Here is a 14,817-nt window from a genome sequence, read left to right as displayed (position 1 = left end):
TGAAAAGCGTCATTGCAGCTGGTGGGTAAAATGCCTGTTTTCCCGCCCACTACCATATTTAGTGCAAATTTGCGATGATTCCGCCCACCATCTTGAACACCTCTTTAGTGTCTAAATTATTCAGCCAAACTCAGGCTCAGAGCTCTGATTTCTGAATACCTAGAATTTGGTTGACATCCAGTGAAGTACATGTGTCAGCTAAGAGTACAGCTGGGACCTACCTCTCCCACTCCTCTTCCCCATTAGTTGGCGAGTGCCTTTGCCACCCACCACCTACCTAGGCCAGGGTGAAAACCTGTCCACATAAAAAGGTAAAAACCCAGAGCATGATTTTGTATGTAAAATCAAAGGATGAAATGGGTAATTTTATGTACAACTGTGGGTATGGAAAATAAGAGAAGTTTCAAATTATAGCTTAGGAATTACTGTCATCAATATTATGAGACAAGATGTTATGCCTTTCCTCTGTCTTCTATTTTACTGGGGACAATAAGTTGTTTAAAATCAACAGGACAGCAACTACATTAACTTATGGGAGCAATGTGTTGTGAGGATTTGCTTTAAAAAAAAAGATACACTTTCTAATTCTTCTTTTTCTGGCTGGACTTTCAGAAAATAACAAACTATGTATATGTGGTTTCTACCGCAAGTCTGTCCCTAACTTCAGTACTATCGCTGCCCCACTAACAGACTTATTACAGGAAAAAGCAAAGGTAGCTGGACAGAGAGATGCCAAACAGCACTTTTTTTTCCAAGGGGCAATTTAATTTTATTTACAAAAATGGAGCATCACAAGTTTGCTTCTTCCAGGTGAAGACAGTAGAAAGTTGTTCAACCATGCTGTGTTTCCATTTCACACTGCATCAGATTGCATTCTTGCTCCTTTTGTAATATGGTCCAGCTTGATGAAGCCAGTATCTTTAGCGTATTGTCTGAAACACTGGCAGCACATGTTGAGGCCATATTCCCAGATCAGGCCATGTCAGTTTGCACAGACTCAGCATGAGCAGGAGCCTTGGCCGAATTTCCTGGGGTGGGACCAGTAAAACTGCTGCTCACCCATGGCAGCCAGACATAGAGAAGTTGAAAGCCATTCTAGCAAACGAACCAGTGTTAGTGGCTCCAGGCTTCAACAAAGCATTTAACGTAGCCATCACTGCTAGTGACCTTGAGGTAGGGGCTGTCACACTCCTGGAGGATGATTCAGGCACAGAGAAACCAATCGGATATTTCTCCAAGAAAGTGAACAAACACCAGAAAAGCTACTCTACTGTGGAGAAAGAAACTTTAGGATTATTACTATCTCTCAAACGCCAAACACTTTGAGGTATATGTCCGAAATGGCTACATGGAAGAGATGGAAGAGACCACAATCTATATAGGCCACGATCCCTCAACCTTTGTGGAAAAATTCAAAACCGAAAATGTGAGACTACTTCATTAGAGTTTGGTCCTCCAACCATATCACTTAAAAATTACCCATATGGCCGCGAAAAAATAATGTGATTGTAGATGCTTTGCCCAGAGTTTAAAATGCACGTAGGAACAACAATCCAAACCTTAACAGAACAGACACAGCAGAGTAAAAAGGAAGATGTGAGGGCCTGGATAAATGTTTGTATGATTTTGTTTTTTTTAAATTATTTATGCATTTCCCCAGTCTTACAATGAAATAACAGTGAATCTAATTTCACGCTGGATGGTGCAGAAGTGTTACAAGGATGAGTTTTTTTATTAAAAAGAAGGGAAGATACACTTACTAATTCTTCTTTTGCTGGCAGGATTAAAAAAAACAATAAACTGTAATCCTATTAAGACAATAGAGAACTACCAGCCAGGCGCAATATACAATTTGCATTCCACCTAAGTGAGATAAAAGGGAACAGATAACCAAACCACCCCTAGTACCCCCACAGGGAGCGTGAAAGACACTGGACAGGATTTTACAACCCTACCTGCCACTGGGATCATCTGATCCCACCGAAAGTCAATGGGCTTTCGGCTGGGCCACTCTTCATCTCCACAGTTGGACCCACCACAGCAGGACCAGAAAATCCTGGCCTCCATCTCATGTTGGCTTTCACACTATCCTGGAACTCCTCAAAACTTTTTGAGGTGAGACATCAAAATGCAGTAACCTGTTCTAAAAAACAATGACTACAGAAATCTTGGATTAATTGAATTCCTCTGGAATATATAGCCAGCAGGACTTTAAGAACTGTTTACCAAGCCAGAGAGATCAGCGATAAGAATACTATACTGAAAAGCTGCTAAGAAGCTCTTTTTCTCTCTCTACCTCTAAAGTATTGTGCCAGGATTTTCAAAACAACTTATCTGTGAAGAGAAATCTACTACAAACCAAGATCTTTTGGGAATAAAATGTGGAAATCTGCCCCATACAACTACACCCAGGAAGACAACTGGCCACAATGTGGAATCACTGCATCAAAACCAGTCAAAGGACAGATAACCATATATTACTTTGTTTGCTTATCTTCTTCATGAACTGTAAAAAAATGTTTAAAGCCTATCCTTATATTCTACCATCTGCACTAGTGTGTGTGTAGGGACATGGGATATGTGTGGCGTATGAACCGTGGTTGTGATTCACCTAGTTTTTTTTTTAAATTTGGGAAATAGTTTCAAAAAACCTATCTTGTTCTTTGTTTAAACCTAAAAAAAACTGTCGGACTAACTCTTTATGATCTGAAAGTGTACATAGTGGGAGCCCTGCAGAATTGGCAAAGCACATTCTGTTTAAATTCACAAAAAAACCCTGTTACAGTCCGACCTGGAGTGGTAGAATAGAGGAATTATTTCAACACTCCTCATTTGGTCATAACAAATGTGTTGCCAACAGTAATTAATATGGTTATAATATTGAAACAACTTGTCCATATTGTACCATTGTGCTCTTGGGATTTGTAGTTTGTGTGTTTTAGGCCAACTGCATAAATAAACTCTTTGTATAAATTCAATATGGAGAGTATTGTCATGGATTACACAGCACAATTATATAGGACAGGTTGGATGGGCCTGTAGGTTTTCACAGAATCAAAGAATCACACAGTGCAGAAGAGGCCCTTCGGCCCATCAAGTCTGCACTGACACGTGAGAAACACCTGACCTATCTACCTAATCCCATTTACCAGCACTTGGCCCATAGCCTTGAATATTATGACATGCCAAGTGCTCAGCCAGGTACTTTTCAAAGGATGTGAGGCAACCCGCCTCCACCACCCTCCCAGGCAATGCATTTCAGACTGTCACCACCCTCTGGGTAAAAACGTTTTTCCTCACATCCCCCCTAAACCTCTTGCCCCTCACCGTGAACTTATGTCCCCTTGTGACTGACCCTTCAACTAAGGGGAACAGCTGCTCCCTATCCATCCTGTCCACGCCCCTCATAATCTTGTACACCTCGATCAGGTCACCCCTTAGTCTTCTCTGCTCCAAAAAAACAACCCAAGTCTATCCAACCTTTCTTCATAACTGAAATGTTTCATCCCAGGCAACATCCTGTTGAATCTCCTCTGCACCCCCTCCAGTGCAATCACATCCTTCCTATAATGTGGTGACCAGGACTGCACACGGTATTCCAGCTGTGGCCTCATTAAGGTCTTATACAACTCCATTTATCCTGTTTGTAATTTTTTGCATGTTCATACTCCATACTGCCTGAATTCTCTCAACTAAATAGAAATATTCACCCATCAGGTACCTTGTTCATTTAATTAGAATAGACTATAGAATATGGTGAAAGTCGGGCTGCTTCTGATGATTCAGAAGTAAATGTATTTTCATAAAAGTCTGCCTTGTGTCAATTCAACCAATCTCAGTCAGTACGGGAAGCCAGTAATTCAATTAACTTTAGTGTCCCTGAGCTAAGGGAGGGGAAATATTCTGCTCCTGTTTCCTATTTTGCTGAAAGTGCATTTGTTTGGACATGAAAGATTTAAAGATCAGGTTTAGATATGATGCTAGAGAGACTAACCTAGCATTCTAATTGTAGACCTGCACAATAAAATGTTGCCAGTTTATTGAGGCCCCAAAGGGTTGTCAGTGGCCCTGGAACTATCTACCAGTATAAGCCACTTGCTAGCAGAGAACCAGGTGAAAACCTGGAAGAAAAGCAGGAATAGAAGGATAGGTAGAATGAAAGAATTTATATATATATAATTTTCTGAATCAAAATATAAATAAAATGTTACATTTTGTATCTTTGCAGGGGAATGTTGAAGTAGTTTTTTAGGGGTTAAAATAATTTAAAACACTGAAACTTTAGGAAAGGCAATATTGTTACGTCTTTGACCACAGTGGCACTCATTTCTTTGCCTCATCATATATTGTGGCTTCCCAATTGTTAAGCATTAGGAAGAAGATAATATGGTTGTCAGCTTTAGGTTGCCAGTATTCTATTCTGTCACTGTATTGATATTTTATGTCTTTGTCAGGAGTACAAATAGTGTCATTATTTCTAAACGTCTGTTAAATGGTTAGATAGCTTTGAAGTTGAAAGCAGTAAGTATTTTCACATAAGTTTAACATCTCCACATTTTTGTTACATTCTTTAAAAAATCTCTCCCCTAAAATATTTTTTACAACGTTGCTTTTTCATGTAAATTCCCATCCTTTGTTATTTTGAACATTATTCTTTATGCATAGTTACAATTTAATTGCATTGATTATACATTAGGGAGGGTTGAATGCTTCAATAAATTCTTTTTAAGGCCATTAATTCAACTTATTAAAAGATTATCCTGTGAGCTCTTTTACTTCAAAGTGTTATGCATTGGATTGTACTAACATTAATTATAACATAGAGAGCAATGGGCTATGATTATGATCCCCCACATCATCATATCTGGATCTAATATAGGAAAGAGGACTTGAAACAGAATAAGAACATGAGAGACAATTTTAACTTAACCCATTCATCAGGAAACTAACAGGATCAGGTGTAATACGGTTTTACACTCTGCTCAATTTAACTTTCCATTTAAGTAACAGGAGAGCAATATTGTTCAGAGTGTGAAACCAGCGTTTCCGCTTCTCCTCCAACCCCCGCCCTTACCAATCCTATGGATTCTCCATCTAGTAAGTTAAGTTAAAATTATCCCCATAGTGAATGGTATAATGGCACCTGCCCTACCAGACCTGCTTCTTCAATAGTAGGCTTCATAACCTTGGTAGTAATCTGGAGGGACTCTATAGAATCAGCTTGCTTCTCAACCTATTCAAATCAGAGAATGAATTCAGGCAGCTTCTGTCAACCTCACCAGGTTGCTATGAGAAATTTTGCCCCATAGTCTCTTTAATCTGCTCTATTATGGATTTTAGCCCATTGGGAAAGTTCTGAAACTATTTCTTACTGATCCCAGGCAGGCAATCAAAGCTCTACAATATCGACCCTCACCTAGAAGCCTATTATTAAAACCAGGCAACTTTACTTTACAGATGGCAAATTTTATGGTCCCAGTTGCATAGGAACTGCCATGATTAATTTGATTAACTCCATGTGTACCTATTGTTATGTTCATGATCCAAATCAAATAGTCACCATGCATTTTCATTCCGATTCAGGCACCTCAAATGTCACAAATCAGATATGGTTATCTCCTTGTCTAATTCTCTGATTTACAGAACTCTCAAGTGAGACTCCAATCCAGGAGGGAAGTTTTCAAGTCTTTCACTCAATGTTCCAAATGTGATCTTACTAATATTCATCTTGAGATGTTAGTATTTCAGCTCAGAATTGGCTTTCTATTTTTTGATGTTTAGGATTTATTGAAAACAGTATTCACTTTATAGCTTCTTTTTATATTTAACCCATGTTAGCTGTTATTTTTAGTAGTTCACTTTCATCCTGGAATGTATGTGAGATGGTTTTCTAGAACAGTAAGTTGAGGAACCTACTAGTGAATGTGCTATTTTAGATGCAGTATTGTGTAAAGAGAAAGAGCTAATTAATAATCATGTACATGACCCTGTACAGAAGAGCACACAACCTGTTCCACAGCAGGCAGAGACAGAAACATCGCTGGTCGCCGGCACTCAGATGACTGCTAGAGGCAAGGAACCTGCCGAGTCCGATTCAGACGATGAGCCTCTGGACTCGGTCCTCAATCAGTTGGTGGAGGTAGGACAATCATGAAAACTTCAGGAAGGGATGCCTGGTGCACCCCTCAGATTGCAAGGGATGATGGAGGAGTCCGTCCGCCTTCAGTCTGAGGTGATAGCACTGGCATGCTGACATACCAAGGTCAACAATAGCAGGATGCCAACTGCCATGGAGACCTTGCTCCAGGACATCAGTCCTGCACAGCTGGGTGGGCTGAACTCAATTGCTGAGGCCATAGTTGGCCTCCAACAATGTCAACACAAGAGGGGTGTGGGGCAACTCGATCTCACTCCAGATTCCCCTTTATCTAAAGGAGTCAGCCAGAGAATGCCAGCAGCAGCTCGACACCCTGGGTTCATCCACCCAGGTGACTCAGGGAATGTCCAGCCGATCCAAATTCCCCCTTACTGTGACCCCTGCAGCTCCAGCCGCACAGGCTGAGGAGGGTGTAGCTGGCCCACAGCAGGACACCCAAAGCAGGCTAGGACCCTTGTCATGACAGCAGACCATAGCCCAAATTGTCTATGGACATTTGTTTTTTTAAAAAGGACATCCAAGAAAATGTTGGCTGAGAATGTAAAGTAACCACTTGCTGGAAAATTCCTTTGTGGATTACACTTGACCAACTAGTCCAGAGAACATGGAATGTCGCACTTAAAAAGGTGTCAAGGCCAACGTCAAACAGAAACACTTCAAAGGAAAAGACACAATGCAAAAATTGAATTGTGGTTACAGAGATAATGAAGATTGGTTACCATTTCAGCAAAAATCATCTCCTGTCAGTTATAGCCCAGGCTGTGGATATGATGTGAGTTGAAAAGAAAGCAACCCTGGGTGAAAGAGATGTTTATTTTTTTTTCCCTCCCAGGGATGCACAAAAAAGGGGTTAAAAGCCAAGTGCAACCCTCGTCACTGTGTATTTGGTGTTCCAGTCTAGGTGTGCGAGGGTGTGTTGCGAAGGTCACAGCTGATGAACATCAACTAGGCATCCTTGTGTTTGCAGCTAAAAAAATCTTCTCTCCCCCTGATTGCTGGGAGCAAGCCACAAGTCAGCAAAGCCACAGTCAAAAAGGAAAGAGAACAGCTTCTTTCAGGTAACTTGCAGAACCAAGGATCCCCAAATCAACTGCTCAACTGCCCAAAGTCAGCTTGACCAGGATCATCCAACTTAATGGCCGCAACATTTCATCACTTACTCCTCATGGATCAGCCAAAGACAGATTCGTATATCTGCTTAACTTTTATTCTGGACTCACTTCTCATTTATAACCTATGTGTATGTGTGTTGTATTTTTATGATTTTTTTTCTCGCATTTTAGTAAATAAACTCACTCTTTCTTTCACTCAAGAAAGCCCACTTAATTTGGCTCCTTTTAAAACATAAATACATTTGGACTAGGAAAAGAAGTCCTTTTTAAATTAACCTTGTGGCAACCAGCCAATGCCACTGAATAAAGCAGGGGAGCCAGTTCATCCCTACTCAACAGGGAGCTAACAATTTGGGGTAACTCATCTGGGATTGGAACAAATTGGGGGAACTTCACCTGGCGACCAGTCAGAACATATTGTGGGCTCGTCCAGGATCATAACAAAGTTGGGGAATCTCACCTGGGAGCCAGTTGTAACAAATTGTCTGGGATTGTAACAAATCCCTCACCTGAGGCCCTCCAGGTCTTGGCCCTCCAGAGGATGCTGCCAAAGTCATCACAGGCAGGGTGTTGCAGTCAGAAGGCTGTCTCTACCTCTACAGATGATGTAGGGGGAGGACCAAGATGTAGTGGCATGGATAGGAAAGTAAAGAAGATGTAACTCTTTTGTTACAAAACAAATAAACCAAATTAACAAATCAAGGGACAAAGTAAAAGGCAGCCCCTTAAAGGGAAACTGCAAAAACAAAAGACAAAATGCAAAGGAAATTTACCAACATGAAATCAAAATGTGATCAATAAAACACCCCAGTCCCCGTGGTGGTCACCGAGCATGGAAGGCCTCAACGGTGCCGGCAGACATCGTGTGCTCCCCCTCCAGGGACACCCGGCCGCGAACATAACCATGAAACAGGGGCAGGAAATTGGGTCGGACGACCCCCTTGATTGCCCGCTGCCTGGACCTGTTAATAGCGAACTTGGCCAGGCCCAGGAGCAGAATCACGAGAAGGTCCTCCTCCCTCCCAGGTGCCCTCTGCTCCAGTAAAGAAGATGTAGTTACATTGCCTGGGCTTGGGTGTTAATCACTTGTATACAATGCTCACTATTGTAAATAAACTCCCAAGAATATCTCCGTGTCTATGGCTCTTTGTTATGATAAGCAGTGTTCATGACACTTAGATGTGAAACCTTGGTTCCTGCACAAGATGAAGGTAAATGTCTCAATCCAGGGCCTCTCCCCTTTGCGGTGTATAACCTTCAGAGCAAAGTGATAGTCTGACTTCACACGCACTAGACACTTTAGTGATTCCTGCACCTCCATGGTACTTATCATTGCTGCCAGAATGTTGTGGGCAGACCTCACATTTCCTCCATTCTCTCTGTGCCGAATCTTCCAGGATTTGCATTAAATGTGGTAGCAGGCAGATAAAATGATGTTTTACACGTTGGCCGTGATGGCGGGTTTTCACAACACATCATCCCAAACCCCCCACATTCATCATGCATTACTGGGGAAAAAAAAACATTTCGATGGTGGGCGGACTCTCATTTGCCCACCATGCCATCTCTTTGCCGCTTCATCACGCTGGGCACCATGTTTAAAGCCCAGCTGTGCACACTACGTCTCTGTGCTTCCAGCCCAAGACTGCTACAGAGAAGATGTCCGCAAGCGGCAAGAAGACCGCAGCCCCCAGGTTTAGCGATGCATCACTGAGATGCCTTTCAGATTCAGTGGAGGCCTGCAGGGATGTCCTCGAGCCCCGCTCTCGCCATAGGATGGGCTACGGTGTGACCAACAAGGCTTGGGAGGTGGTGGCAGTTGTGGTAAGCGCCAACACCCAACATCCTTCAAAAGAAGACAGCCACCCAGTGCTGAAAAAGGATGAATGATCTCCTTCGTTCCACCATGGTTAGTCACTCTCCTCATCACTCTCAACTCACACAATCACAAACCCATTACATGTCCACAGGGCCCTCACTCACTGCTGGTTCAAGGGACATCACCATTCGCTCTCTCACACAAACCATCATTGTCCTCATCCCATCCATGGGGCCACTCACCACCCACACATGCCAGGCATACTTATCATCTGGCCTGGCAGGCATGTGGCTAACACTCTCTCCATCCCTATTCATGCAGGACAAGCTGGCACACAACATGAGGGAGAGGTTGCAGACTGGTGGAGGAATGCCTGAAATCAAGGTTCTCATGGTCTTGAAAATATTGCCATCCAGCTGGCCGGCGATGATCTGAACCTTTCCTATCCAAATCACAGAATGCATGCGAGCTGCCCTCGGACAGAAGGGAGTCAGACATTCTCAAAGATCATGTGAAGATCCATGGAGTGTCCTCCCTGCATGTCGTCATCATCCTCCTGCAATCGAGCGACTAGTGGGCCTCCACTACATCTGAATGGCAGGAGCATTATCACAGAGGGTATGCATGCTGCCATAAGCCAGGCTGGAGTTAAACATTCATTGGTACAATGTGAGGATCTATGGGGTCTCCTCACTGCATGTCTTCATCATCCTTCACAAATCTAGCAGTTGTGGGGGCCTCCTGAGCGCACCTGCCTCATCTGGCCAATGCAACAGCCTCATCACCTTCAACGACCTCCTCACCCTCATCCCGGTCGGTGTCCCCCTCATCAAAGGAGACCTCCAGCTCCTCCTCAGCCAGCTCCTCACCCCATTGCAATGTCAGGTTGTAAAGGGAGCAGCAGGTGACGACAACGGGTGATACCCTCTGTGGACTTTAGTTCAGGGCTCCACCAGACCAGTCCAGACACCGGAACCTCATTTTCAGCATCCTGATGGTCTGCTCCACCAAATTGCAAGTTGCAGCATCAGCCTTGTTGCACCTTCACTCTGCTGCACTCTGAGGCTGCCACAAGCGTGTCATCAACCACTTTCTCTGCAGGTAGACCTTGCCCCAAGGAGCCAACCCTGCAGCCTCTGTGGATCCTGGAAGGTGTCAGTGATCTGAGATCTGCTAAAGATGTAGGAGTAGTGGACAGTCCCTTGGAATCGTCCGCAGACCTGTAGGATGCGTTTGTGGTGCTCGCAGACCAGCTCAACATTCAGCGAGAGGAAGCCCTTGCAGTTGGTGTAGTTGACTGTTTGTTGCCATGGAGATCTAAGCACTATGTAAGTGCAGTCAGTGGCAAGTTGCCTCTGTGGGAAAACATGGGACTGAATTTTATGCTTGGCATGCGCACCAAGTCATCCAGCCTGGAAGCGGATGTAGAATATGCTCCTGGGCGAAATTGCATTTTCAATGTGATTTGATACTCAGTGGCCAAGTAAGGCCCGCCCAGTGTGAAACGAGTCTTTTTAATGGTGTGAATGGCGGTGGCGGGAACCTGTCAGGTGGCAGACCAATGGCGACCCAGTGGGGGCTTTAAAGCAGCAGAGGCAGCTCCCTGAAGGCTGCCTAGGGATACTTTTGAGCTTTGGAGTTGTTTGAGAAAACATTTTTTTGAGCAGCAAGGGCACCTACACTTGCTGGGCACACCAGGTGGGAGAGCATGTCCGGTCGGCACTCAGGCCTCCCAGCTCTCGGATGAACGCTTGGGAATTCTCGTGGAGGACATCGGGTGGAACATTCTCATCCCCAGGGTGGCAAGAGGAGGCCACCACACCTGACCAAGAAAGCAAGGACAGAGGTGGCAGCCCAGGTCAGCGGCCATGATGTTGTGCAGTGCACATGGGTGCAGAGCCGCAAAAGGTTCAACGATCTGCTGCACACAGCAAGGGTGAGTACTGAAGTGGCATAGATCTGTGTAGGTAAGTGTTAACGGCTGGCCGTCCCCCTGTGGTGCTCAGGGATGTAAGAGTCCGAGTGCTAACTGTCAGAGATATTGGTGCCGGCCAAGGCGGTGAGCCCTGGCTGCTTGGCTTGGTTGCTTTGCAGGTTGACAGCCACGAATCGGATGTGCCCTGCAAGGTGTTCCTCAGGTGGGGTTGGCCAGGCTGCAATGGCCCTGCAGGTAGAGAGTGGACTAATCAATGCTCCTCTGTCCTTTAAGAATAGAATCCATAACTACATTCAAAGGTCAAGGACAGGCAGACAGGCCCCCCCACAAACCTGTTCATATTGGCGAGGTACGAGATGGATGCCTGAGAGATGGAGTGCCTGATGCCCAGCTCAGTTCACCGGGAGATGCAAAGGTCTCTGACGAAGGTAAGAGTGTAGTGCACAGATGCGAGAGTGTAGAAGCTTGTAAACATTGTTGTGTTGTCTCAGCTGTAATAGAAACCTCAAACCTGGAGTCCCCATTGTTCATTGAGATATGATGGCACCACAGTGCTGATCTCCATTGTCTCATCAGCCCGCGTAGCACGCACTGTGACTGTTTGATGACTAATACTAATGACAAGTTGTTTATCTCCTCTAGATTGGCCATTCAGCCAATGAGTGCAGGACCCCGATGAGACGCCACTGACACCAGAGGGCTAGTGCCCATCAGACGCACCTGTGTCACACCCCATCTCCGCACCAGGCACCAACACAGATACCAGCGCCTTGGTGCGCATTAGATTATCAGCTACAATGTCAGTGCACAGTGGTGAGGGCACAGCCCACTCACATGAGGAGCAAGTGGAGGCAGGGAGTGCCCAAGTTGCTGGCAAACGGAAGACTGCTGGAGAGAAGGAAGGACTATGCTGAGTCCAAGGTAGATGACGAGCCTCTGGAGTCATCTATAAGGTGGAAGATGCTGGATGTCCAGCAGGATGTGGGGGAGGATCTGGCGTAGATTCCTGAGAGTTTGCGTGACATGATCTCTCTCATGGAGGGGTCTGTGAGTACTGCATTGATCCTCAGTACCGAGCGCATTGCCTGCTCCATTGAAAAAGTGGTGACTCTCATGGAGAGCCAGCTACAGGAACAAAATGAGGTGTTCCTGGGGTTGCACTTGGACCTGCAAACATTCCCACAGGCAATGACCTCAGGAGGTCAGTGCCAGTGTGAGAGATGGATGAGGCACCAAGTATCTCAGCTAGATGCCCATTTGTCAATAGCAAGCAAGGAGATCCAGACCAACTTCACACTGGTGCATGAGCTGCTTTTTGTCTCTGGGGGCTCTTCTAAGGGCACTCTGGATGATGGCAACAGCTCCTCTGCTCCTCTGCCAGTGACCATTTCATTTGATGAGGCTGCCATGATTAAGGAGTTCCCAGCAGTGGCACTGGCTGCTCCCTCCCAGATAGGGCCTGCACAGGCTCCACTGGCCAGAAGATATCTGCCAAGGTCATCAAGGCCGACAGGGCAGCACAGTCCGCAGGCTGTCTCCAATGCCGCTGCCAGCGAGGGGAGGGGTGGGGGGCACCAAGAAGCAGTACTTGTGAACATCAGATTAAGGCACCATGAGCACAAGAGGGACTTTTCATGGGTAATCTTCTGCTCTGCCATGTTTTGTTAATTTGTTTACTGGTGTGACCATTAACACCTTATATAGTTATGTTCATTTTCTGTGATTAGCAACATTATATAAATTTTGCTTTTGTCTCAATGGCCTGAGTATGCTTCATCTGTTTTATAGGTGCAGGGCACGTCAGTATGCCATGCCAGATGTGAAGGGCTCTAAACTTTATTGCACAGGCACTGAGTGGACTTTGGGTTCAAAGCAATGGATCATTTCAAACATCTGCTAAAGAGGTGGTGCCCGGCATGAGGAGGAAGCAGTGCCTTGGCAGCCGAGCTGAAGGAGCGTTGAATCAAGGTCTCCCTGGTGTCCCTGCCTCCATGAAGGTTCCAGAGGTCTGCCTGCACATCTTCACCATGCTCCTCCCTGGGCTCCTCTTCTGACCCACCAGTGGAGTCATCCTCTGTGGCCTGAGGTGTTGCCTCAAGATCCTCTTCCTCCAGTGAGTCCCCCTTGCCAGTGCCAGATGGTGGAGAGTGCAGCATGCAACGACTATCAGTGACACCCACTCTGGGGGATATTGTAGATCTCCCCCTGAATGGCCAAGACAGCTGAATCTCCCTTCAGAAGACCTATGGTCCTCTCTGCCCTTGTGGAGGAATAACTCCTATTATAATGTTGCTCTGCCTCTGTTCTTGTGCGCCGGAGAGGCTCATAAGCCACCTTTCCAAGGCATAGTCCTTGTTACCCAGCAACCATCCATCCAGTTTGGTTGGAGCACTGAACGGCTTTGGCATCTGTGAGTGTCGGAGGGTGTATGCATCATGGGAGCTGCCAGGATACCTTGCACACACTTGCAGAATCTGCATCCTGTGATCACACACCATCTGCACATTCATGGAGTGGAAGCCCTTCCTGTTGACGAAGGCACCCAACTCAACTGCTGGCGCCTTGATGGCCACATGTGCAGTCGATGATACCCTGGACGCGGAGGAACCCAGCACCTCTGGCTCGCTCAGCTTGGCTGGCCTCGTCCGTCTGGAAATGAACAAGTGTCATGACCCTCCTGAACAGAGCATCAGTTACCAGCTTGACACAACTGTGGATAGCTGACTGGGACACTCCACACAGATCCCCCACTGACCCCTGGAAAGAGCCGGAGGCATAGAAGGTGAGGGCTACTGTGACCTTCAGAGCCACTAGCGTTGGGTGGCCACCCATACAGTTGGAGATGATCTCTGGCCCAATTATCTGACAAATGGAGGTCAGAGTCTCCATAGGGAGGCAGAGCCTCCTTCGGCTTTACAGCTCTGACATGTTGAAGTTGCTGCATTGCTGCCTGTATACTCTGGCAGCATGATGGTGCTGTCTTCTGCGGCTCCTTCTGCCTACCTTGGATTCTCAGCTGGCTTGTGCCTCTTCTCCCACAGGCCGTTCCCTTGGACGCTGCCTATGGACACCCAGACCTCCTTTCCATTCTGCCCCTCTTCCTCCGTAGAGGAAGTGCCACCATTACCAGAGAAACAGAAGGCTGGGTGGTGACTGGAGTCTGAATCCTCCAGGGGCTTTGGAAACACCAATGAGTCCTGAAATGAAGGCTAGCAATGCGAAGACTGAAGCTCAAAACAAAGATAAAGCTGTCAAGTTTCACTAACCAACCAGCAGCAAATTATCTCCTGAAGTCCCTCTACTCACAATGGCAATGGTCTGCCTTGGATGACAATTTGTTAAAAACAGACTGCCCGCCTGCTCGTTTTGTCCATGTGACAAGCATGAAATAGTATGAGCTACGTAAAATTATAGACAATAGATTTTTTAATGGCCTTAATTGGCCCTTTAATTGTTGGTGGGTGGGGCTCTGCGTCCCGGGCACACCTGGCAACCTCGATATTGCGCACGTGCGTCATGACGTTGGGGCACTTGCCCAATGTCATTTCAAGCAATTTCATGTGCATTCAGGTAGAGCGCGTGTCTGACCTCAGGAAGTAAAATTCAGGCCATGCACTCTGTGCAAATCCCAGCGCTCTTGCTTCCTGGTTTTCCTGACTCTGGACGGAATACACAAAATTCTCTGCCCTCGTGAAGATGGCATTCCTGACCTCCTGGATAAACTTGTGTATGGAGACTTGTGAGATCCCACACAGGTCACCTTGGGAGCCATGTAAGGAGCCACTGGTGTAAA

At 45.9% G+C, this 14,817-nt stretch overlaps 1 pseudogene; it reads right to left on the bottom strand.

Annotated features, from left to right (window-relative positions):
- Positions 1-853: 853 nt before the first annotated feature.
- On the bottom strand, positions 854-1,063 carry LOC121278788 (annotated as a pseudogene).
- Positions 1,064-14,817: the final 13,754 nt, after the last annotated feature.

The sequence above is a fragment of the Carcharodon carcharias genome, chromosome 6, assembly GCF_017639515.1.
Source record: "Carcharodon carcharias isolate sCarCar2 chromosome 6, sCarCar2.pri, whole genome shotgun sequence".
Lineage (NCBI taxonomy): Eukaryota > Metazoa > Chordata > Chondrichthyes > Lamniformes > Lamnidae > Carcharodon > Carcharodon carcharias.
This window is presented reverse-complemented; position numbering and strand designations above follow the sequence as displayed.